This window comes from Trachypithecus francoisi, unplaced genomic scaffold (genome assembly GCF_009764315.1).
Source record: "Trachypithecus francoisi isolate TF-2019V2 unplaced genomic scaffold, Tfra_2.0 Lachesis_group9, whole genome shotgun sequence".
Taxonomy (NCBI): Eukaryota; Metazoa; Chordata; class Mammalia; order Primates; family Cercopithecidae; genus Trachypithecus; species Trachypithecus francoisi.
In genome coordinates, this window is record NW_022681474.1 from 42,919,847 (window position 1) to 42,944,326 (window position 24,480).

The 24,480-nt window shown below is 43.7% G+C and overlaps 1 long non-coding RNA gene across 1 annotated transcript; it reads left to right on the forward strand.

The window, feature by feature from the left end:
• The first annotated feature begins 8,065 nt into the window (after positions 1–8,065).
• On the forward strand, positions 8,066–23,975 carry LOC117082146. Its single transcript, XR_004436489.1, has 3 exons — positions 8,066–8,077; positions 21,852–21,854; positions 23,812–23,975. It is a non-coding gene; the product is annotated as an uncharacterized LOC117082146 (long non-coding RNA).
• Positions 23,976–24,480: the final 505 nt, after the last annotated feature.

Genomic DNA, 24,480 nt, shown 5'->3' on the forward strand with positions numbered 1-24,480 from the left:
CTGGATCCAACTAAGTTGACACATTAACCACCACACCCAGGAAGCCTCTTAGCCAGTGACAGGGCACACAGTATGCAGGAGGGACTTGGGATGTTCTTGCCAAGAACAACAATAAAAATGCCACCAAAAGCCTTTCTCAAATCACAGTCGGTTTCTCACGTTTACATTATCTAAAGACAACACCTGATGTTCACCACACCATTGACTACAATAAAAATGGTTACAAAGTATAGTGCTGCCATTCAGTCATCAAAACTGATGCAGTGTTGTATATGAATACTTAGCCAGGTGGGAAGATGTTTATATATGTATATATATGTATATGTATATTAAAGCATCACAAGATATATGTGTAATTGGTTGCCATGTGTAATAAAGGTATCGATTATATTCACCAAGATGTTAGCAGCATTTCTCTCTAGATATGTAAATGATGGGTTTCTTCCTTTTTTTCTCTTGCATGTATTATGCAATATCCCCATTAATATCCTGCACCACTTGCCAAAGAACACAATAAATACAAGTTTTTCAAGCAAACCAAATGATTTTTACGTCGTCATTTCTGTCACCTAACAATGCAGAAAACTCCAATATATTTACATAGCATTTGTCTTAGTTATGTTCCAGCTAAATTTAACTGAACTTTTACATGCCACAGGGTTTTGTTGCTGATGTTGCTATTTCGGTTAAAAAATGTTTTCAACGTTTTTTGATCAGATGTAACAAAGCACTTCATAAGGGCTATTAAGTACTGTGCACATATCAGTTATTTCTAGAAGACATTCTATCCTTAGACAGTGGCTGTCTTGTTCCACTCCTGCTGTTATAACAAAACATCTTAGACTGAGTAATTTACAAAGAACGGAAATGTATTGCTCACATTCTAGAGGCTGGGAAGTCCAGAATCAAGGCACTAGCACATTCAGTGTCTGGTGAAGGCTGCTCTCTGCTTCCAAAAGGGTGTCTTGTGGCTGCACCCTCTGAAGAGTATGCAGCTGTGTTCTCACACAGTGGAAGGGATGGAAGGACCAAGGGACAGATAGCTCCCTAGACCTCTTTTATAAGGTCATTAATCCCATTCATGAGGGATCCGTCCTCATGACTTAATCATCTCCTAAAGGCCCCACCTCTTAATACCACCACATTGGTGATCAAGTTTCAACGTATGAATTTAGGGGTAACACATTCAGACCACAGCACTGGCCATTCCTTCACAGTCATATTTACAAATAATCATCCCACATTTATTTTCTGCTCTTAGCTGTCATTTCTGACGAAACTTCAGGGCTCTTATCTTTAATATTTTTCACAACAATTGTGTGTCCATGGGAAGAAACATCTCACCTGTTATCTGGAGTCACATGCATGGGCTTTATAACTGCTGTTTCTCACCCTCTGGTCAATAAGGCCTCACTGTGTATGGGTTTCTCAACCTTGGCATTGCTGACATATTGGGTTGAAGAACTATTGTGAGGCTGTCCTGTGCACTGTAGGATGTTTAGCAGCATCTCTGGCCTCTACCCACAAGACTCCAGTAGCAAACTTCAAGTTGTGACATCTAAAAATGTCTCTAGACTTTGAAAAATGTCCCCGGGGGGGGGCCAAAATCACCCCTGGTTGAGAACCACTGCTGTATATTATTAATGATCCACATACCCTAGAGCAACAGGGGAGGAAAGAATGATCAGATAAGCATCCGGAAGGACACAGAAAGGCCTTTGCACATGTAGCACCCCCACTCCTCCCTATGCCCATCTGATTGGATCTGACTGACCTGTGCTCTCTGGAATCCAGCTTGAAGCTCTTTTAGACAGACCCACATTGTAACCAGGGCCACCTAGGCCACCTGCCTGCTAGCAGCATTAGTCTGAGGCCATATCAGCACAGAAGCTAATGGAGAGAGGGTGCTGGAAAGAAGAAACTATGAGCACGTGGGGAAGTGGGAAGATGCAGACACATTTACAGGGCATTCAAACAGCCAAAGGAAACTCAAAGTAGACAAGAAGGCCATGGGGACAAGGATGCCTCCCTTGCTGGACCTAGATCTCAGAGGGTCTGGTCCCCTAAGTTAGTCATATCACAGGCCCTCCTTCCTCCTGTTCTCCAAGAGCTGGGCCTGCTGGCAGAGATGCCATTTTAACCATACAGGGATTGGGGTGAAAGGAAAGGAAAATGCCATTCCAGATCTCCTTCACACCCGCCTTTGTAACTTTTGTGCTATTTTCAATTTGGGCATGAAAAAAAAAAACACACCGTGATCAGAGCCTAGGGAGCAGATGAAGGGGGTCATGCTTGACATGTAATCAGTATGGCTTCATGGCTCTGAGAGGTACCCTTGATCTGGCCTCCAGCTTTTCTTGGCTCCTTCAGAGCCTGGGAGCAGTGCATCCCACATACAATCTCAGAATACAATCCCCTCAGCTTGGAGCTCAATCACCTTCAATGGCTCCCTGCTTTCTGCAAGATAAATCTCAACTGCACGGCATGGTCTTCGTGTGAGATTCCTGCAGCTGCTGTAATGAATGACCACCAGCAGGGTGGCTTAAAAGTGTATTCTCATACACTTCTGGGGGCCATAAGTCTAAAATCAAGGTGTTAGCAGGGCTGGCTCCTTCTGCAGGCTCTGTGATAGAGGGCTCAAGGCCTTTCTCTTGGCTTCTGGGGGTGCTGGCCATCCTTGGTATCCTTAGCTTGCAACTGCATCACCTGACCTCTGCCTCCATCCTCATATGATCTTCTCTCCATTGTTTCGTCTTCTCTCCTCTTTTTCTTAAGAGGACATTGGATTGTCATTGCACTTGGAGCCCATCTGCATAATCCAGGATGATCTCATCCTTACCTTAATTATATCTACAAAAACCTTTATTCCAGATAAGGTCACATTCACAGAGTCTAGCTGGGCATATTTTTGGGGGGTCGGGGGGCACTATTCAACTCAGTACAGTCTTCAAGGGTCTCCAAAGGAGGCTTCATTCATTTGTCCACTCACTGATCGATTGATTCGGTTGATGACCTATGCTTGGTACATCCCCTTCTGGGCCAAACTGCTGTCTGCTTTTCATGGGTCCTGTTCCATTTCCCTTTTCCCCTATTCTCCACCCCTTCTCAAGGCCCAGCTATATTCCCATCCCCTCCAGGAAGTCTTCCTTGACTTTTAGCCCGCACTGATTCACCCTTCAGCAACATAACTCCATTCAGATCCCTGTCTGGCTTACTGCAATCTGACGACTGACTGGGGCTGCCTTTGCAGGGCCTCCTGCAAGTCACTCACCAGATAGGTATTGACCTCAGCTTAGCTGGAATCAGAAATAGATCCACTCTGAAGTACAAACTGTGCCTTCCTGGGTGTGTTTAGAGGGACAAGGGACAGAGTGGGGAAGAAGGTCCCTGCCACCAGTAACTTTCAAAGCATAGGCACTGTGAGTCTCTCTTTTCTCCCCACCACCCTACAATTCCCACTTCACTTATGAGGAAGCGGGATCTGCAGTTCCTCAGCTTATTCAAATTCATGAAACGAGTCAGCAGCAGCCCTAGGACTGGAGACATGTTTATATGTAATCCCATCACCAGACCTCAGAGAGGATGACTGGGACAGAAGTCCCTGCACACTGAATTCAGTTGTTGGCACTTGTCACACTGTTTTGTTTGCAAGCACTCCTCCTTCCACATAGATTTCCTTCCATCTCCTGAGTCTGCTGTCACTGCTTTTTGGCAAAGGCCCCCAGTCAAATGCCACTGACTAGAGAAGCAGCCCCCAGGTAGCCTTGAGTGGTCATGGCAGTGTGGCTCATGGGCAGGGCTTCAGATGGGACAGGCTCCTCCCACTTACCAGCGGAGGGACCTCCCATCCCCAGAGGCTGCACAGAGGCCATAGGAAGACCTTCCCACTCCTGAACCCCTTCCCTCTCCAGCAACCTCGCGTTGCTCGCTAGGGTTCATCATTGCACCGTTCATTGCTGTCATGCTATTCCTTTTGCCCAGAAAGCAACCCCTCCCTATCAGCCCAACTCACTGTGAACACTCACAGCAGATGCCATCTTCACTGCCATCCCTGCCTGTCCCAGGTTCCCTCCACTCTGTGTTCATGTTTCCACTGCAGCACCAGCTCACTGTGTCACAAAAGGAGATTCCCTTCTCGATCTTCACACCTGCCTTTGCAATTCTGTGTTAAGGCTGACCCCTTGGCCACACTCAGCACCCAGAGAGTTGGACGATGCTCATTCATCTTTGAAACCTGGCCCCAAGAAGGGGCCAACAAGCCATAGAGGTGGCTCTCCTCACTTTCGGAAATTTACTTGTTCCAGGCTATGACTTCATAGCGATCTCTGTTTATCAGAATCATTCATGCATTTATTACAAACACCTAGGGTCTCAAAATAAGCCTCGGCTGCAGGCTCCCTCCCTTCCACCTTCCCGTTCCTAACAGTGGCTAAAGACAGGACAGTTGAGGAAAACATGAGAGATACACATCCGCAATAATATGTCTTCCCAGACACATTATTTAACAGCAAAGTCAAGAAACCCTTCCACCAGTTTCACAAAAGGCTGAATCTGCCCCTTGATTCTAGCTCTGTGAGTAGTACCTTTACTTTATGGAGAAAAATGTAGACAGACTGGAGAGGATTCCAAGAAAAACAATGAGATTTCAAGAATGCAGAATGGTAATCCAAAGCATTTACTTATTTGTTTACCTATTTATTTATTTATTTTAAGTTTTTGGGGGGTATAATTGCCACACAGTAAGCTACACAGATTTAGAGTAATAATTTAATAAGTTTTGACAAACGTACACACTGTGAAGCCATCAAGACAGTGAATATTTCCACTGCTCTCCCACCAAGGTTTCCTCTGGCTCTTCCATAGCCCTCCTAACCCCGCCCCCACAACCACTGAAGCACTGTGACTATAGATTAGTTTGCATATCCTAGAATTGTATACAAATGGAATCATTGAATGAATACACACTTTTTTGTCTGGCTTATTTTAATCCTCACAATTATTTTAAGATTCATCCAGGTCGTGGTGTGTATCAGTTATTCATTCCTTTCTATTACTGAGTAGTGTGCCATTATAAAGATATATCACTGCAAAGATGTGCCATTCATATGCTGATTGACATTTGGATTTTTCCCAGTTTGGGGTTATAGTTAATAAAGCTGCTATGAACATTAGTTTACAAGTTTTTTATAAACATGTGCTTTAATTTCTCTTGGGTGAATACCAAAGACTGAATGGTTGGGTCATATGGTGTGTGTATGATTAGCTTTCCAAGAAACTTACAAACAGTTTTCTGATGCGGTTGTGCCTTTTTACATACCTGCTGCTGTGTGTGAGGGCTCTGGTTCCCATAGTCACCGACAGTGGTTTAGTTTTACCCACTCTAATACACAGCAGTATCTTATTATGGTTTTAATTTGCATTTCCCCAGTTACTAATGATGATGAGCGTCTTTTCATGTATTTGCTTTCCATCCATACATCTTCTTTGGTAAAGCCTCTATTCAAATATTTTCCTCAGTTTTTTTTATTGGGTTGTTTTCTTATTATTGATTTTTGGAAGTTCTTCAAATATTTGGATACAAGTTCTATATTTCCTCCAAGTTAGTGCCTTGCTTTCCTTTTATTTCTTTTTTTTTTAAGAAAAAGAGCAGAAGTTTTTAATTTTGCTGAAGTTCCATTTATCAGTTTATTACTGCAAAACTGTAAGATTATTGATTTAAAACAAAGAAAGCTGAGTGGCTTAGAGTATCTAATAATTCAACGTTTACGCCAAGCCTACTATGTGCCAGGAGCTACTTGGCCCCAAGGAGAAAAAAAGTGCCAGACATGATGCCTGATTACACAGAGCTCAATGCACAGTAGGGGAGGTGAAGGGAGTACCTGATTAAATTTGATCCACATTATCGGCACCAGGAGAGAGGGACAAAGAGGGTCATGCAGTTCATGGGAGGCAATGGAAGGAAAAAGGTATGAGAAAGTAAAGTGGGCATTTTTAGCTGGGTCCCACCCTGAGCTCAGCCTTTAGGAAGAAAACTTTCCTTGGCTTTTGGTTTGTTTTGGGGAAGGCCATCCTGATCATTTGCTTTGTTCATTTCCAAGGAGGATGAAATGTTGAGCAACAGACCTCAACGAAAACAAGAGAGGTTTGGATCAAATATGGAGCAGAGCTTGATAAAGAGGATGTCAAGACGAGGGGAAAAAAGACCAAGAAAGAAGGGGGAAAGAAGATTAGTGGCAAAGAAATATCAAGGGAAGTCTCTACTCATAAAATAGAAATTAATGGATTACAGAGCAAGGACATTAAGAAAGATCTTTAAGAGGTTGCAGGAAATGGGGGAATCAGGGCAAAGCTGAGCTGTCATGTGGAACATTTTACATAACAAACTACTGGTTAAAGCTAATATAAGCTTTATATTATAAAGGGTAAGAGACAGCATGTGCCCGAGAGAGGAGAAATAAGAGACAGGATAATAGTCAGGATCCAAGCCCTGACTCGGATACTTAGCTGTGTACTCAATACTCCTAGAGGCCAGGCTATTGTCTTCTGGAACTTGGGTCACTTATGTGGGCTTGGAACAGAATCCACCAGCCCAGCAAGATTTGGTGGATGGAGGGCAGATTTTTTTTTACTGTAGCACCTTTGGAAGGCCTTTTCAGGTGGTATTCACCTTGGAAGTTGCTTCTTTCCCAAGGGGAAACATTAAAAACTCAGGATCTCCAAACATCTTTTCTTCTGCTGTAACGTAGCTTGGAAGTACAGCAGAGTGCGAGTGGAGAAGGGAGAGGGTCTCAGCCAGAGAAATTGCTCCTCGTATATACACTCAGTGAACTGTGTCGCAAAGGGTAAGTCTTCTTGGTTCCCGCATCTGATGGTCATGATGCATGTTAACCAGTAGGAATGGGGATAGCCAGGGTCAGAGACATGGAGTTGGTGGAGAACTTCTGCCTAATGTGTAAATTGTGTGTGATAACAGCTGAAGATGCCATCTGCAGTTGGAATAAAAACCCAGACACGGCCATTCCAACACAAGGCATCGGGGAACATGGGACAGCAAGGGGTACAGGGGACAAGAAGATGACACCAAATCAAAGATGGGAAGCAGACAATCCCATGGCCATCCTGAGGTCTTTTGTTTTTCTATCTCTACAACATTAAACCTGGAGCTGTCAATGTCTCTGTGTTTCCTCTGTGAAATTGAACACAAGGGAACACATACGCCATCTCATGCAGCATCCTCCATCACTCACAACTATTTTAATGGGGATTAAAACTGTAGCTAACTGGAAGGTAAAATAAGAACATGGCTTAAATAAGAGAGAAGCTTGTTTATTTTTTATATAAAAGTCTGGGCAGGCAGATCAAGGGCTAATATTTGGTCCCTTTGAGTGAGGGACGCAGGAACCTTCTAGAACTCCATCTCACCATCTCTGCAGTGTGGCTTTTGCTCTCATAATCCAAGGCATTTATGTTCCAGGAGAGAGAAAATGATGAAGAAGGAGGTAAAGGGTGCACTTCAGGTCTCTTAACGAAAGGTCCTGGAAGTTATCACAGGACAGGCACTTCTGCTAACCTCCCACTGGCCAGGACTTAGTCACATGGTCATGCAAGGGTGACTGGGAAGCATAGTCCCGATTCAGAGCAGCCATGCACCCTAATAAACATTCTAATCCAGTGGGACAAGGGGAAATGAATCTTGGACAACTAGTAGTCTGACATGTTAACTAATCAGTCACAAAGTCCTAAATAAGGGAAAACACAAAGCCGTCATCATGTATTGACCTGCACACTAATTGGCAATTGCCATGAAGTTTCTGGCACCCAGAGTGGACACACCAAATAAATAATTGCCCATTAGAGGGGTCTGGGAGGGCAAAGCGGAAGCTAGGACTAGAAAGGGAGTTTATAGGACAGAGTTAAAAAGGAAAGGGGCAAAGCAAGGGTGGAATCGTGCTCTGGGGACTATGTTTTCCAGTGTAGCTGAGAAGCTGGGGAGCCTGAGGGAATAATGAGGAGAAAAGCAGCAATCTGAGTGTGCACATTGGGAGAAAAGTCAAGAGAGAGAAAGAACAGAAATGGAGTATGGCACATGAGCCGAGTGATGGGTTGGAGTTTTGTCTTTTGGTGGTAGGGAAAGAACTTCACATTGAACAAGTTCTTCTTAAACACTTGCTCTGTGCAAGGTCTCGTATTGGGACCAGGAAATAAAGGAGGAGAAACAAGACGGAGTCCCTGCCCTCAGGGAGCTTTCAGTCTCAGCATGTGAACTTGTATACCTTACAATGCTAGATAGCACTTTTTAACCGACCTCTTCAAAAATTTCATCTTAGTTTATAAACATGGTAGCTGAAATATTTACCAAACAGATATTCAATAAATATTAATAGCTCAAGATCTGACATCAGACACTGGCTTTTAACTCATCCTCTGTCACCTACATGGCAACTTTCCCAATTTTAGCACCAAAAGCTCCATATCCTGGACAAACTGAGATGGTTGGTCACCCTTGCTATGTATAAGATTCATGTTCTTGGGCAAGTTACTTGACCTCTTCAGATCTCAGTTTCTTCAACTGGAAAATGGGAATAATAATCATTTTGAGCTTTTATGACAGTCATGGACATTAAATGGGAATATGTTAATCGGGCTTAGCAGAGTGCCTAGCACAAGTGTTAATATTATCCTTTATGGTTACTCTTAATAGAACTGTTATGGAGCTGATGGAGTCACATACATTTTACCCACAATCTTCTGGATGAAAACTACATGCTGCACTGGAATAAGTGAACTTGAGTATTTATGATGGTTTTATAACATATTTCTCATGAATGGCAAGGAGTTACTGTTACTGGAAAATTTTCTTTTCAAATTTAATATACATTTCCAATTTCCCTTCTTTCATCTTCTCTGTATACTAATCATTTTTCCCATTGTCATGGGATCTGAAATAAGAATATCTTGTGAACATCCATGTAAAGTAATTGTCTGAAATGTTATAATAAATTTGCTTTTAAAAGGCAATTTCAAGTAAGTTATAGGAATGATAGGAAAATCTTTTCTAAACTTCCTGTTTTTATTCACTCCTTCTTTCAATGAATATTTAATTGTGCTATTATTCATTGTCAAGCAACATGCCAGGTGCTGGGTACACAAGAATAAAAAGCCCCAATCTCTGCCCTTAAGGAACTCACCTGGAGAGATGGATCATATATTGCATATGAGCAATAAATACAGAGACTCAGGTGCTCACCAGGCTAATGAGAATCCCTCAATGTGCTTGACAGAGTCAGGCAGAGTTTCTAAAAGAAGTATTGGATGAGCTAACTCCTACATTCCAGGTGATCAGAGAAGGTGCATAATGGGAAAGGCACTGAAGTAAAAAGCCCTAGCGCCATTCAGGTGACTACTCGGGTCTAGATGATGCAGAAGAGGGTGGTGGAGACTTTGTTGGCAAATTCATCCAACAAATATTTGCTGAGCACCTATTATATGAATGGTATCATTGAATACACAAGACACAGACGCTGTCCTTGGAAAGCTTAGGACTTAGAAGGGGAAATAAGATGCACACACAAACAACCAATGCAACATGCCTGTTATGGACTGAATGTTCATGCTTCCCTCAAATTCATATGTTGAAGCCCTAACCCCCAGTGTGGCTGTATTTGGAGATGGAGGCTCTAAGGAAGTGAATAAAATTAATTGAGGCCATAAGGGTGGGGCTCTGATCCCATAGGATTAGTGTCCTTATAAGGAGAGGCACCAGAGCATGCTCCCTACCGCACACCCCACTGAGCACGCACTGAGGAAAGTGAGAAGGGTGGCTGTCTGCAAGTCAGGAAGAGAGCCTCACCAGACACCAAACTGGCTGGAACCTTGTTCTTGGACTACCAGCCTACAGATGTGAGAAAATTAACCCCTGTTTTTTAACTCACCCAGTCTGTGGTATTTTGTGATAGCGGCCAGAGCCGACTAATACCAATGGCCATGATGTGACACAGGGGGAAGGAAGAAAGTAGCACTGAATTCAAAGGAGTGGAGATATCTGCTCCCTGGGGGATCCGGAACCAACTTGCAGGTGTTTAGGTGAACTTGATAGTAGAAGAACGTTCCAGCTATTGGAAGTGTCCCGGGCCAGCTGGCAGCACGAAAACTCACAGCTTTCACTTGTCTGGAGGATCCGGCGTGTGTGATGCAGAAGCATGCAGGACACACTGAGGTCGTGTTGTGAAGCACTTTGAAAGTCAAGATGAAGACTCTGGGCTTCCTTGAGGAGGCATGAGGGCACATTGGTGGTTTTAAACACGCAGAGTTTCATTTAGCACTATTCCTTGGGTAGAGTAACCTGGAGGTCCCCGGACAGGCTCAACCCCTAGAAGTGATTGCAGCAAGGCAGGTGAGGATGCAGCCTAGGACAACAGAGGTGGCACATGGCAAGAGAGATCCAGGAGGTCGGATCAACTACATTTGGCAACTTTTGGATTTGGACCAGAGAAAGGTGGAAAATAAATGCTAATAATAAGAGAATTGAAAACAAGGTAAGCTCATAAAATCAACTTGCTGACCTGTCAATTTGTAGATCACTTACTCCTAGAATAGTCCATGTGAAACTTAGGCTGAATGGTTAGCACTAGGCAAAGACTTCACTTCCTTCCGTTATGCCTGGCTGTTATCCAGTCTGGAACCTGAGTGACGGGGCTACTAAAAGCGAGCATGCAACCAGGAGTAGAATGAACTCTGGGGCGAGGGTGATGTTTTCCTTCTAGATTATTTGAGCCTGAAGAGGGACCAAGCAGTTGAAAAGTACCACTGCCTCTCAGAGATGGAAGCAAGAGAGTGGATTTGGAAGTCCAAGTGCTTAGAGGAACACTTTTGTGATGGAGACAGAAAAAGACAGCAGAAGACCTGGGGAACAGCCTGCATTTAGAGTGTTAGAGAAGGAAGGAGAAACATGAGAGGAGACTGAAGGCTTTAGAATAATTGGGCTACAAACCAGGATGATGTTTAGGGACCACTGGAGGAGGGACCCATTGGAGGAGGGAATTTCAGGAAAGAACCATGGTCAGTTGTGCCAATGACTGCAAATTCTAGGAAATGAGGAAAGGAAAAATATTACATTTATGATGAGACTCAACAGTCCCATTCCCGAAGAAGAGAATAAACAGCTCTCTGTACTGGACAGCTGAACTCTCCCCTTGCTGAGGGAGAGGTTCAAACAGACAAGCTCCCAGGGCCCCTCGGCTGAGCCCACACACTTTGGTCTCTCATACTCTGATGGGACTTTTTTCTTTCCTGGAATGTAATGAAAGGTGTGCACAGGAGGTACAGTGAGAAAATCTGTACTCAGAGAAAACACTAGAGATGTCTCAGCCCATTTCAAAGACCTTGAGAGTTCACAGCATTGCCTCCCAAACTTTAACATGAATAGGGAGAAACCAGTTTATGATTTAGGGGATCCGGGGCAAGGGCTGAGAATCCTCATGCCTCTCAAGCTTCCAGCAGCTGCTGCTATATCTGCTCACTCAATCGCACTTGAAATCACAAAAGTCTAGAGCACCGCAACTAACTGGTGGTCCTGGCACCACTTGCTTCATCCAAATGTGTTTCTTTGACCAGCATAATCTTCTAAAAAATTAGATTTACTTGGAAACATCTAAAAATGTGCAGATTTCACATTCTAATAATTCCAAATTCTGTTTTCTTTTGAAACCCTCAGGAGCTGTGGCCATCCTGCCCCTACATGCTGAAACACAGCAAGTGTTAGAGCTGACCCGCGGCTGCCCATTTTAGACAGGTTCAATGCTCTCCAGCCTGCCCAAGTCCTCATGCCCAGGCCCATTGCACACCCCCATTGACACTGCCTGCTGGCCCACGTGACCCCAGAGTTTTCCACTTCTCGTCTAGAGCCAGCTCCTCACTCAACAGAGGAGAAATGAACCCTAGAGAGGGCATGGGATGAGCAGGTGCTGCCACTGTTAAAAGCAGCACCGTGTTGCTGCACCCCGGGGTTTGTGAGCTCGAAGAGGTGCTCAGTAACTGTTTACTGAACGACCAAATACCCTTGCCCAATAATGCGCTAGGGTCAACAGCAGATGCTGGTGTCCACCCACAGTGCCCACCACCCTGGCCATAGCACACCCCCCTTTATCGATCTCCTTGATTAATAAACAGTCCATGTCGGAGAACAGGAGCCTAAATCATGCATCTCTTTGTGCCCTTCTCCAGATTTTTTCTTTTGTTTCTTGGGGAGAGGCTGAGGCAAGTCAACTCACAAAAATGTGCTTCCCCCGAATGGGATCCTGGAGTTTATCTAATAGGCAGGTTGGGAAAAATGAAAACGCTAATTACTTCAGGGAAAGCATGGAAAATGAGTCAGCTGATTGGGCCACCAGGCAGCCAGTAGAAGCTGATTTTTTTTTTAAGAGGATAATGACTTATTCTAGGGGATTTCAGTTGTGCACACACAACAAAAATAATTCCAAGTGTCTGCTAGCAAAATCCCTTGCTGCCGAACATCACGTTTGAAAATTAATGTGACAAGCTGGAGGCCTATTTGCCCCAAGATCAGAAGACAATGAAAGCTTCCTCCCCAGGAAGTTTCTCAGGGTAGAACCAGAAATCCGGAACTGGAGAACCTAGAGGGCAACGCCCCACCAGGGCCAGTGGACGGGAATCAGCTGGGACGCCATGCTGCCCTCCTTTGTCTGGGCGATCAGGCCCAGCCTCCCGAGTTACTGATGATCCATATGGAAGCTGGTGGGGCTGCACATTAATTGCCTTGTTCATCCCATCATTAAAATGATAGGTCTCGCCATCGGGAGCGGTGCTGGCTGGCGGCGAGTTGGGCACACCTCTCGGGTAGAGAGGTCTCCCAAAAGGGCCCTACATACACTTCTTTCTAAAGGGCTGCACGGTGATTTGGGGTTCATGCGGGTACCACTGGACTCTAGGAACCAAGGACCCCAGGGCCCTTGCTCCCGCTCTCCTTTCTAGCGGGCGATGGAATTAATGAACCCCGGGCAGCCCTGGATGCAGGGCACACTCGGTCCTTTACAGCTCTTTGTCTGCAGCCAGGCTCTTGTCTTTCAGAGCTGGCTGCCGCCCCGTCTCTGGGGCTGATGCAGCAGCCAGATAATGAACAGTATATCAGCGCAGGCGGCGGAGGGGGGCGACGGGGAGAGAGGCGAGCGCCCGAGCGAGCTGGACTGACTTATTATTCCTTCACTCTCAAACAAAACAAAATCATTGGCCTGCCAGGGTCATTAAGGACCCCGGGGTTGTCATAGAAACGACCTTTGGGGCCTGGTGGTTGTTAATGCATGAGTGACTGCCTGCATTGTGTGTGGGGGGAGAGGTCAGAGTTTTGTTGGTGGCTTAAGAAAGAAAGAAAGAGAGTGAGGAAGAAAGACAGCCAGCACAAAGCCCAGGATTGGGCGGCTGACATTCAGAAAGAAGGTTGTCCGCCGTGGCATTGATTAGATGTCTGGGTTGGTGAACATCCTGTGCCCGACACATAGTAGGTGCTCAGTAAATGTCTGCAAAGGTGAATGGGCACATTTCTCTGGTTAAAAATGCCCTCCCATGCCCAGTCTCAATTCCACCTCCCTGTATCCCGGAAGCCAGTCTGCCAAAGCACTCCCTGAGAGTATTTAGACAGGTAATCGCCCCATCATTGTTCCAGCCGAGAGTAACAAACTCATGCACAAGTTTCAGGAGGCACTCGTATGCCTTCAACTTGGACAGGACAATTTTCATGGTTCCAAGGGACCCAGGAGGAACTGATTGGGGTGGGTGGGCAGGGGCTTTTACAGAGGAGAAATGTAGGACAACAGGGCCTCCTCTGTCAGCCTTGGATTTACAGATATGCCTTCAACCCACTTCCTAGCCAGGGCACTGTGTCCCCGGCCAGGAGACGCTCTGAGCACCTCCCATGAGACAGAGCTCCCCCTACTGGCTGGTGTTCAGAGAGCTCAGTCTCCAGGGGTTGGGCCTCTCCAGCTTGTGTCCAGAATCAAGTTCGGGTTTCAGAACCCGTCCTGCTACTAACTCCCTGTGTGTCCTCTTGCAAGTCCTCCTGCCTCAGTTTCCTCACCTGGAACATTAGAGATGGTCCAGATGACATCTACAGTCCATCCCAAGCCTATTCTGCTGCCTCTGGGTGGGGTGGGCGGGGGGAGGAGGGGAAGGGGGGCGGCTTCTTTTCTGAATTTAGAATTTTACTTTCCAGGTTGTCTTCCAACCTGGAAACATTCTAGCCACCTTTTGGGGGTGATTACAGAACCATTTGGTCTCTGAGATGTCTAAACCTGGTCACCATAGAAGTGAGGAGGCCAGGGCTTTTCAAGATCCTCTAACACCGTACTGCTTGTGTTAACTGTAACACCATGTTCCCTGACAACCTCTTGAAGTCTCCTTGTCACATTTGGAGGCCAATCCCAGGACCTGCCCACCGGAGACACACTCACTTAGCATTTACTACCAGAGTAGCTTCTTCTTAAAAATAGTTTCAGGAGTCTGTCTGAAACCTTACCTGGCAGATTCTTGGCTCTTTGCTCAAGCAAACCAGACTATCACTCACAGAATCCCTTCTTCAGCTCATGGACCCCAGAACACAATGGCTGCAAAACCCAGGTCTCTGATGTGGGCCCAGAACAAACAAGTACCTCATCTCAGTGAATCACAAATGCCTACACTGCACATCTGTGCTGTTTTGTAAGGACTTTGCTGGGATTCATGATGAGCACACCTATCACAGAATCTGGAGTGAGAGTGCCCAGTATGGTGGGGTGGGCGGGGGTGGGGGATTCCTTGTGGGGAAAGGAACATCACATTCATCTACAGCACTGAGCCTGGTTCCTGCCCTGGAGTAGCAATAAGATATTGGAGTGAATGTTTGGTTCCAGTCTTTCATTTAATTTTTATAAAAAGGCAAGCAGCTACATCCCCCACAGAGCAGATGAGGAATCAGACAGGAGGAAGTGTGACTTGTCCAAGGTCATAGGAGGAGCAGCTTTAGAAGCTGGACCCACAAGCTCCAGTCTCTTATGACTCCACCCACGGTGCTACCCAAGCTGTCACCTGGGTGAGTACCAGAGAGTAAGAAACGAAGAATCTTGTTATTTATGTCATGTTGCATAAAATGTTATGTTCAGATAGAGTCAGTTTACTTTTGTTTTTGTTTTTAAAATCTGCACAACTGATTTGCATAACTGTCAGGGCCATGGCGTGGCACCTGTTCCCCTGTGTGTACAACAGAAAGGAGACTTTCTTCTCGAGTGGAGCATGCTCGCTTCCTTTCTCATTGACTGCAGAAAGAGAGAGGTCTGTTCCCAGCTTGGACTCCAGTTCAAACCCCACTAAAACATGCTGAATCCTCTGTTTGGCACAAAACACCCAACTAAGATGGTTGACATGTATTCTCTTTTCAACAAACTGCATCTTCTCAAATAAGTGAGAAGACAAAAATCCCTCAGAGTTTCCTGGTTTCCAGAGGTAAGAGAATTCAAGAGCAAACACTTCAGCATGCCGGAGCTTAAGTTTCCAAGAAAAGAAATGAGGAGTTGCTGAACTGGAGAAAAGGGCCCAGGCTAGACATGACTAGCTTGCTTGGGGCTGCAATTGCTTCTAGCTCATGTGGTAACCTTTCACAAGTCACTTCCCCTTGTAGAGTCTATTTCCACTTTTCTAAAACATAAGGGAGCCCAAACTTTGAAATGCTCTAATTCTGAAGCTTAGGTTCCTATAAAGGATGATAAACTCCAGAGTATTTGTATTTAATGAAGTTTAACACCAGGTTATAAAAGGGAAGAGCTTCCTGGGAGAATGAGGCATCATCTAAACCAGCAGAATTGAACAGAGTGTTTTACTTTGCATTAATATGTTCCCTTAGGGACAAGGACAAAACCCATCATTATAAAAAATATCTTGAATATTTGCATATTGCATATAGAATATTTGCATACAGTATTTATGTAAAGCATGATGCTTACTTTTCAGGGTGGGAAGGGGGAAATCTAGTAACTTGCTCAGTACCAGGTGCTTTTCATACAGCATTGAATCTTCCACAACCCAAAGATGCACAGTATTCATTGAACCTCTAGAGAAACTAAAGGCCAGAGCAGGGACTTGCCCATAGTTACCTGGTAAAGTGCAGGGATTTCCTTATTCCTTTACAGCATTTTTCTCTCCTACAACTTAACAGCATTCACAGTGTAAGAGATGTGCCTGGAATAATGTCAAATAAATGAATTTAGCTCAGTGGGCTTTTATTCATATTCCTCTCTAGGTGGAAGTTTAGACAAGGTGGCCTCTAAGATCCAGTTCACCTTTTTTTTTTTTTTTTTTTTTTGAGATGGAGTGTCACTCTGTCACCCAGGCTGGAATGCAGTGGTGCGATCTTGGCTTACTGAAACCTCCACCTCCCGGGTTCAAGCAATTCTCCTGCCTCAGTCTCCTGGGCAACTGGGATCGCAGGTGTGCGCCTCCATGCCCAGCTAATTTTTGTGTTTTTAGTAGAGACGGGGTTTCACCCTGTTGGCCAGGTTGGTCTCAAACTCCTGACCTCCTGATCCACCTGCCTCGGCCTCCCGAAGTGCTGGGATTACAGGCGTGCCTGGCCTGATCCATTTGACTTTTAAACCCTAATTTTGAGTTACTCATTTAAACAGTATTTACCAAAATGAATTCTGAAGCATAACACACCCAAGAAATATTCCAGGGAAAGCATGTTTTGTGGTCAAATATGTTTGGAAAATATTGCCAGTTGTATCCTCAATTAGAGACTTACAGTGCATATTACAAAATGTCAAAGGCTCTGATAAGACCTGCAGCAAAACCTTGTATAACTGTTTAATCCATTTGCCAGATTTATTGCATTCTGAACCCACATAACACTTATTAACATTTAATGAAACGACTTTGCTATTTAACACACTTGGAAAGCACTAGAATAATTGCAAAGTTTACGAATCTGCATCTCCCTCGTGTCTTGCCTTCTACCCTCTCTGTGAGCAGAGAAACAGTGGCCTTCTGAAAGGGTCACGGGCAGGGAGAGGGGATGAGGGGAGACAGTCCATTTAAGGCTAACCAGGGCTCATGTCCAGCTTCTGCTTGGAAGACCGACTCACCCGCTGCTCTTAAAATGCTGGGAGGATCCACTCACAAAAAGCAAGAACCTGGATCAACTCTGATTTCCTCCACGAGAAATAGTCATTGCTCCAGCAGTCTCGGAAACTTTGATACAATAAATATTTTGATGGTCTCTGTATATTTAAAGAAGCCCATTTATCAATGAAAACAAAATGTGTCACATTTCTGTTTTGATCAGCCCTTTTAAGGAATTTCCCCACTCCTTTCCACTCTAAGCTGGAAACACCAAAATCTATACACAATGGAGTCTCACTGGACCTGTCATTTATGGAAGTTGTTCCCTTGACTTGACTTAGTTAATTCCAGTGCATCCTTTATATCACAGCTTATATGTCACTTCCTCCTGGACTGGTTCCCTGCCTACAGACTAAATCTAGTCTGCTTTTTCCACATCTAGGACAGCCTGGGATAGTCTGTGAGAGCAGTCATTAGGGCTGATAATTATACAGTCCTAAGTGTTTCTTTGTAAATGTCTGATTCTCTCACTAGACTGTCAACCTCATGAGGACAAGGGCCATGCCTATTTGTTCATACTGCTTGCCAAACACTTAGCATGGACTGGCTTAACAGGCACTACTAAATATTTGTTGGATGAGTGAATGAAAGAGCACATTTCCATGCGAAGAAACAGGCTTCATCTGCCTGGGCCCTACATCAATCTCTTGAGCTCCTGTGCTACCAACTGTGATGCTGCTCTTCTATTTAAACTCTATTTCACCCGTCAAGTTTGATACATGATCTTACGTCTCTTGATGCCTGGCTTCAGCTCCCTTTCTTGCCGCCTCTCTTGGACACATCACTCACAAGCCGCTAGGCAACACCCACCCATCCTAAGCCTCCTCCCACCCCGCTGTGCTGACCCCAATCTTATTTCCTGCCCATAGGAAGACCACCAGAGGGGTTTATGATTTGTTACCTACAAATAAAATCATTAACTTTTCAATATCAAAGCTACCTTAAAGGCCACTTGTTCAATTTCACCTTTTGTCCGATGAACAGAGTGGGAATCAGACAAGATAGGTGAATTGTCCTTGGATAGAGAGCAGGGGGAAAAAGGAGTCCCTGGGATCCATTCCATGTCAGCATTCATTTCAAAACAGTGTCTGCTTGTTCATTTTTTAAAATAAAAATTTAAATTGGTACATGCATGATATTCAAGGAGCATAAAAGGATTCTAAAATGCATTGCAAAGAGTGCTTATTATACCACATGTTTATACTGTCACTTACTCTCATTTTACAGATGAGGAAACTGAGCCTTATAATTAGTAAGTAGTCCCTCTAGGACTCAAGCCTGCCACTTCAGAGTCCTTTACTTTACTGAACCCTAAACACATGTAATTGGTTCAAGCTAAAGTGGCCTTCTATAAGCTCTAGACCCTGAGCTACTTAGAAACAAGATCACATCCTGGCGCGGTGGCCCACATCTGTAATCCCAGCACTTTGGGAGGCCAAGGCAAGTGGATCACCTGAGGTCAGGAGTTCAAGACCAGCCTAGCCAACTTCTTGAAACCGTCTCTACTAAAAATACAAAATTTAGCCAGGCGTGGTGGCGGGTGCTTGTAATCCCAGCTGCTCAGGAGGGTAAGATGGGAGAATCACTTGAACCCGGGAGGCAGAGGTTACAGTGAGCCAAGATTGTGCCACTGTACTTCAGCCTGGGTGACAGGAGTGAAGCTCCATCAAAGAAATAAAGAAACAAACAAACAAAACCACATATGCCTTATTTATCTTTGGCAAAACCAGTTCCTAGCTCAATATGTTGTCACATAATAGGTCCTAAATAAACATTTAAAGAGTGAATATAAACTAACCAGGAAATTTGCAAATAATTAAAAGTTTGAAGCAGCAGTTAGCACAGCATGATTTTCATGAAAGATGGGCAGGGCAAAGACAAAGCTGTACGTTTATCTCAAAAACTCATAGCGGCTGGAGAGAAACATTTACCTCCTTAAGTTGAATGAATTTGTAGAGAATAATGTGTTTTGCTGCAAATGCTTAGGATCTAAAAATCTGGATATATCTTGCTGAAACAGCCTAGATAGGAACATAATTGCAATGATGTGTTACTCTCCAAATTAGAAACTAGAAATGGTGGTGGAAGGAAAGTAGGAATCATGGAGGGACACATGTCTTCTTCTTACCATTAAAGTTGATATAACCATTAAACTCTACATAATCATTACACACACGTGTGTGTATGGCGTATATGTATAGTATTAACCAACTGATTTGAGGAAATTGTATGAAAGGTTAGACTGTTGAGAATCCACATGCATGAATTTGAATATATGGGAGGAAGTGTGATTTTAATGCTTTTGGATATATATCTTAACCCTGCCTTAGAGGTTTTTAAGAAGTAGTTTCAGTAAATGTAATTTGCCTTGTAATTAACACATTGAGTGCTTCCAAAGTGCCCTCTTTGTCCTTTTTATTTTTTTATAGTTTTAACCATCCTTTGTCTTGACATTTGTCACTGGCTGAAATAATCCCTCTTTTCCAGTTATACCACAAAGGTGAATCTCACCCAAGCCCCAGCATGGTGAAACTCAGAAATTCCAGGAGGAGAGGGTATTTCAAGTGAAGTCATGTGATTTGTAGAATTGTAGCCCCTGCCCCTCAGGACTGTGAAGACTATAAATGTTAAAGCATGATATATGTCAGCTAGCACCTTGGTTGGCATGCAGGCCTTGCTTAAAACCCAGTAACTATGTATTGAAGCTGAGTGCGGTGGGGGGTGAACCAGGCTGAAAATGGGGAAGACAAGGCGGAAGAACAGGCTGTCGACCAGATAATGTTCATTTTCCCCAGGGCTCCTGGGATTGTTTTGGTAATTACTCCAGCTTCTTAAACAGCTTGTGATTTGTCCAGTGCCAGGGAACCTGAATTTGCATTGCACAATGCATAATTCATATGGCACGGACAGCAATTATGAGCTAATTGAGGGGTGTAATGTTTAAAGAAAGGATTCATTATGAGGAACATAAGGGATGTTGGGAGGGAAGAAGCTCTGGAGTCCATGGAGGCTCGTTCCATCTAATTCTGCTTTCCTTAAGATGACTCTAATTGTCTCTTGAAGGGCACTGAAGTTCTCTCCTAGAAGAAGTTCTGGAAGCTGGGCAGTGGTAGCTGCTCCTCCTACTAGAAGAAGGCTGAAAGTGGGCTAGGATGGGCTCCTCCTTCTAGTGCTTTTATTTGCCTAGTCTTTCACCTTGTCATGTTGACACAGTTATCTGGATTAATATGATTAGAGGGGTGTGATGTTCCCATAACCACAATTTCCACTTCCTGGGGGTAGGGACAGTCTGGGAAATATAGTTTGGTGCTGGACTTATGGAATTTCCAATAGAAAATCATCTTTTCAAGGAATTATAGGACAGTCCTTTTAAATAGAAACTTCATTGTAAAATCCAGGAGCTGGGCTATGAAATTTTAAGGATCCCTGGGCTGGTAGCAATAAACGTTGAATCTACTCATGACTAGGTTAGCCTCTCACTGAAAGTCTCTTGGGACATTACCACCCCTCTCTGGCCCTCAGTTTCTCCATCTGTACGATGAGGAAATTGAGTGAGATGGCCTTCTAGGATCCTCCCAACTCTGACATGCTGCTTCTGTGCTTCACACCTCATCCTTCTGACTCAAGGTTTTAAACTATCTTGACAGGTCAGCCTTTTTTCTTTGGAAACCAACTGTATGCTCTTTAAAACTCAGAGGACACAGTGTGACTGTTACATGCAACAAAACATGTTTACATTGGTTGTATAAGAATGTAACCAAACAAATCACTTTTCCATTGGCTTTCATTACAAAATTAGATGTGGTGAATATCTCAAAATACTGAATCAAAGTTATTTTAAGAGTTTGTAGCAGCATTTACTCTCTCTGGTGTGTGGGAAGTTGTGGTAAGTTGAGTCATGGTGTGCTGTTTATGTTTTGCCACCTTTTCAGAATTCCACGGACCTTAGCATATCTCTCATTTAAGGATTGTTTCAGCGTAGACATTTTGGCCTTTACTTTTTATTCTCAACCAAATATTTTGATACATATGAAGTACTCCCCTCAACATGCCTGCACTGATTACCATGACTACTTGAGCTGGGCTGCAATATCATACCTCACCAGTGGAGGCCGCTTTCTGATGCGTGATACACACAGCCTGAAGTCCAAACAATCATGGGCTAATAGTAAGGGTAGAAGAGGTCTTTAAGATCATTTTGTCCAAATAAGCCTTATAAATAGTTTTATGCCTTATCACATCTGAAAATTAGACATTCTGTAAAACTAATGTGCTTAAACTGAAGAGTGCCTGTCATTGACTTTCGTGTAGCTGGCTTGCACAGTGTCTCTTCATTTAAACAGAGCACCTGGCCAGTTTGCATGCCTTTTGAATAATGAGGACATTTAGCATATTCAAGGTGGAGATTGTGTTATTCTCTGCCTGTGGTGCTAATGCAGCTATTTATACTAGGAGCCAAAGCAGATCTTTCACTGGAAAGTTGGGCTGTCATGTCTGTTTAAGCATTCAAACCAGCCCCACAGCTTATTTGAGAAGACTTTCAAATGGGTTTTTGCCCAGGGTAATTGATCACCTGCGGGCTAAGGATTTCTTTCTTTTCCTTCCTTTTTTTTTCTTCAAATAACTTTTCCAACAATTTAAGAAATTCTTCCTTAAACCTCAAGAAAGACAGAAAGACAACCTTAAGAAAGTGAGTGTCTACTTACAAGGTCTAGTTTTGGGAGTTTAAGGGTCAACGGTCAGGATACACTAGACAAAGGAAACTCTTTATTTACCTTGGAGAATGGGCAGCAGTAAGTTCACAGCTGACTTTTCAGATCACCTTTCTCCACTGCAATCATAGGCAGCAGCTCCAGAAAACAAGCTCATTCCCTTAGCAAGCAGCAGAGTTGCTCTGGTTGGTCCCAGTTGTCTTCTTTGGGCAGGAGGATTGATGGCCTCTGCTGTTACATCCTGGTGAGAATAACCACTCATGAACACCCCATATTTAATCTTTATTTTCGAGTCTTCCTAAGTGAGAAATTGCAGTAAAACAAAATTGCCATGTTGCTCCAAGGGTTAATTAGACATAGCCCAGAAAAAGCGATTTCCCTCTTTCTGCCTTAAATTTTAGGCTTTTCATGCTGAGTGACTGTTGGCTTCTGCCCAATGGAATAAGATAAATGGGAGCCTGATTTGGGTTCCCCTCACTCAGTTCCCAGCTGTTATTTCTCAGTTTTCTAAAAAGGGGGAAAGTCTTTGAACCTGCTACTGTTCACAAACCTGGGACTTGACTCTCTCCCTTTTTGGTTTAGGTCCTGGTATCTTTGGGAGAAGATGATCGGGGTTCCTCTCTTGATGGACTTCTCGTGGTGATATTAAAATCATTTCCATCTCCTTTCTCCCTTCCTCAATCAGGTTGAACATTTTAATTATGAAATTGGGCACTGTGTTCTGGCTTTTTCATTGAGCTGTGACTTGTCCAAAGTGACATCAAGATCTTTTCTCTTTTTTTTCCCCTCAAAGGTTATAACTAATTCAAAATCCATCAGTTCTTGTAGACACTTTGAATTGTTCTCTTAAACTTAAAACAAATTTACAAGAAATAAACAAACAACTCCATAAAAAAGTGGGTAAATGACATGAACAGACACTTCTCAAAAGAAGACATTCATGCAGCCAACAAACATGAACAAAAGCTCATCACTGACCATTAGAGAAATGCAAATCAAAACCTCAAAGAGATACTATCTCACGCCAGTCAGAATGGTGATTACTAAAATGTCAAGAAACAACAGATGCTGGCAAGGTCGCAGAGAAAAAAGAATGCTTTTACACTACTGGTGGGAGTGTAAATTAGTTCAACCATCGTGGAAGACAGTGTGGCAACTCCAGAAAGATCTAGAAGCAGAAATACCATTTGACCCAGCAATCCTATCACTGGGCATATACCCAAAGAAATATAAATCAATCTATTATAAAGATACACGCATGTGTATGTTCATTGCAGTATTGTTCACAATAGCAAAGACATAAAATCAACCCAAATGTCCATCAATGATAGGCTGGAAAAAGAAAACGTGGTACATATAGGTGGCTGTCAAGATGACTGAGTAGGAACTGTTCTGGTCTGCGGCTCCCAGTGAGATCAACACAAAAGGCGGGTGATTTCTGCATTTCCAACTGAGCCTCCACTAGTGATAACCAGGCAAACAGGACCTGGTGTGGACCTCCAGCAAACCCCAGCAGACGTGCAGCAGAGGGGATTGACTGTTAGAAGGAAAACTAACAAACAGAAAGGAATAGCATCAAAGTCAACAAAAAGGATGTCCACACAGAAACCTCATCCGAAGGTTAGCAACATCAAAGACCAAAGGTAGATAAATCCACGAAGATGAGGAAAAACCAGCGTAAAAGGCTGAAACTTCCAAAAACCAGAATGCCTCTTCTCCTCCAAAAGACCACAAGTCGTTACCAGCAAGGTAACGAAACTGGATAGAGGATGAGTTTGACAAATTGACAGAAGTAGGCTTCAGAAGGTGGGTAATAACAAACTCCTCCGAGCTAAAGGAGCATGTTCTGACCCAATGCAAGGAAGTTAAGAACCTTAAAAAAGGTTAGAGGAAATGCTAACTAGAATAGCCAGTTTAGAGAAGAACGTAAATGACCCAGTGGAGCTGAAAAACACAGCACGGGAACTTCATGAAGCATGCACAAGTATCGATAGCTGAATCAAACAAGTGGAAGAAAGGATACCAGAGACTGCAGATCAACTTAATGAAATAAAGTGTGAAGACAAGATTAGAGAAAAAAGAATGAAAAGGAACAAACAAAGCCTCCAATAAATAGGGGACTATGTGAAAAGACCAAACCTACATTTGAATGGTGTACCTGAAAGTGACGGGGAGAATGGAACCCAGCTGGAAAACACTCTTCAGGATATTATCCAGGAGAACTTCCCCAACCTAGCAAGACAGGCCAACATTCAAATTCAGGAAATACAGGGAACAGCACAAAGATATTCCTCAAGAAGAGCAACCCCAAGACACATAATCATAAGATTCACTGAGTTTGAAATGAAGGAAAAAATGTTAAGGGCAGCCAGAGAGAAAGTCGGGTTACTCACAAAGGGAAGCCCATCAGACTAACAATAGATCTCTTGGCAGAAACCCTACAAGCCAGAAGAGAGTGGGGGCCAATATTCAACATTCTCAAAGAAAAGAATTTTCAACCCAGAATTTCATATCCAGCCAAACTAAGCTTCATAAGCGAAAGATAAATAAAATCTTTTACAGACAAGCAAATGCTGAGAGATTTTATCACCACCAGGCCTACTTTACA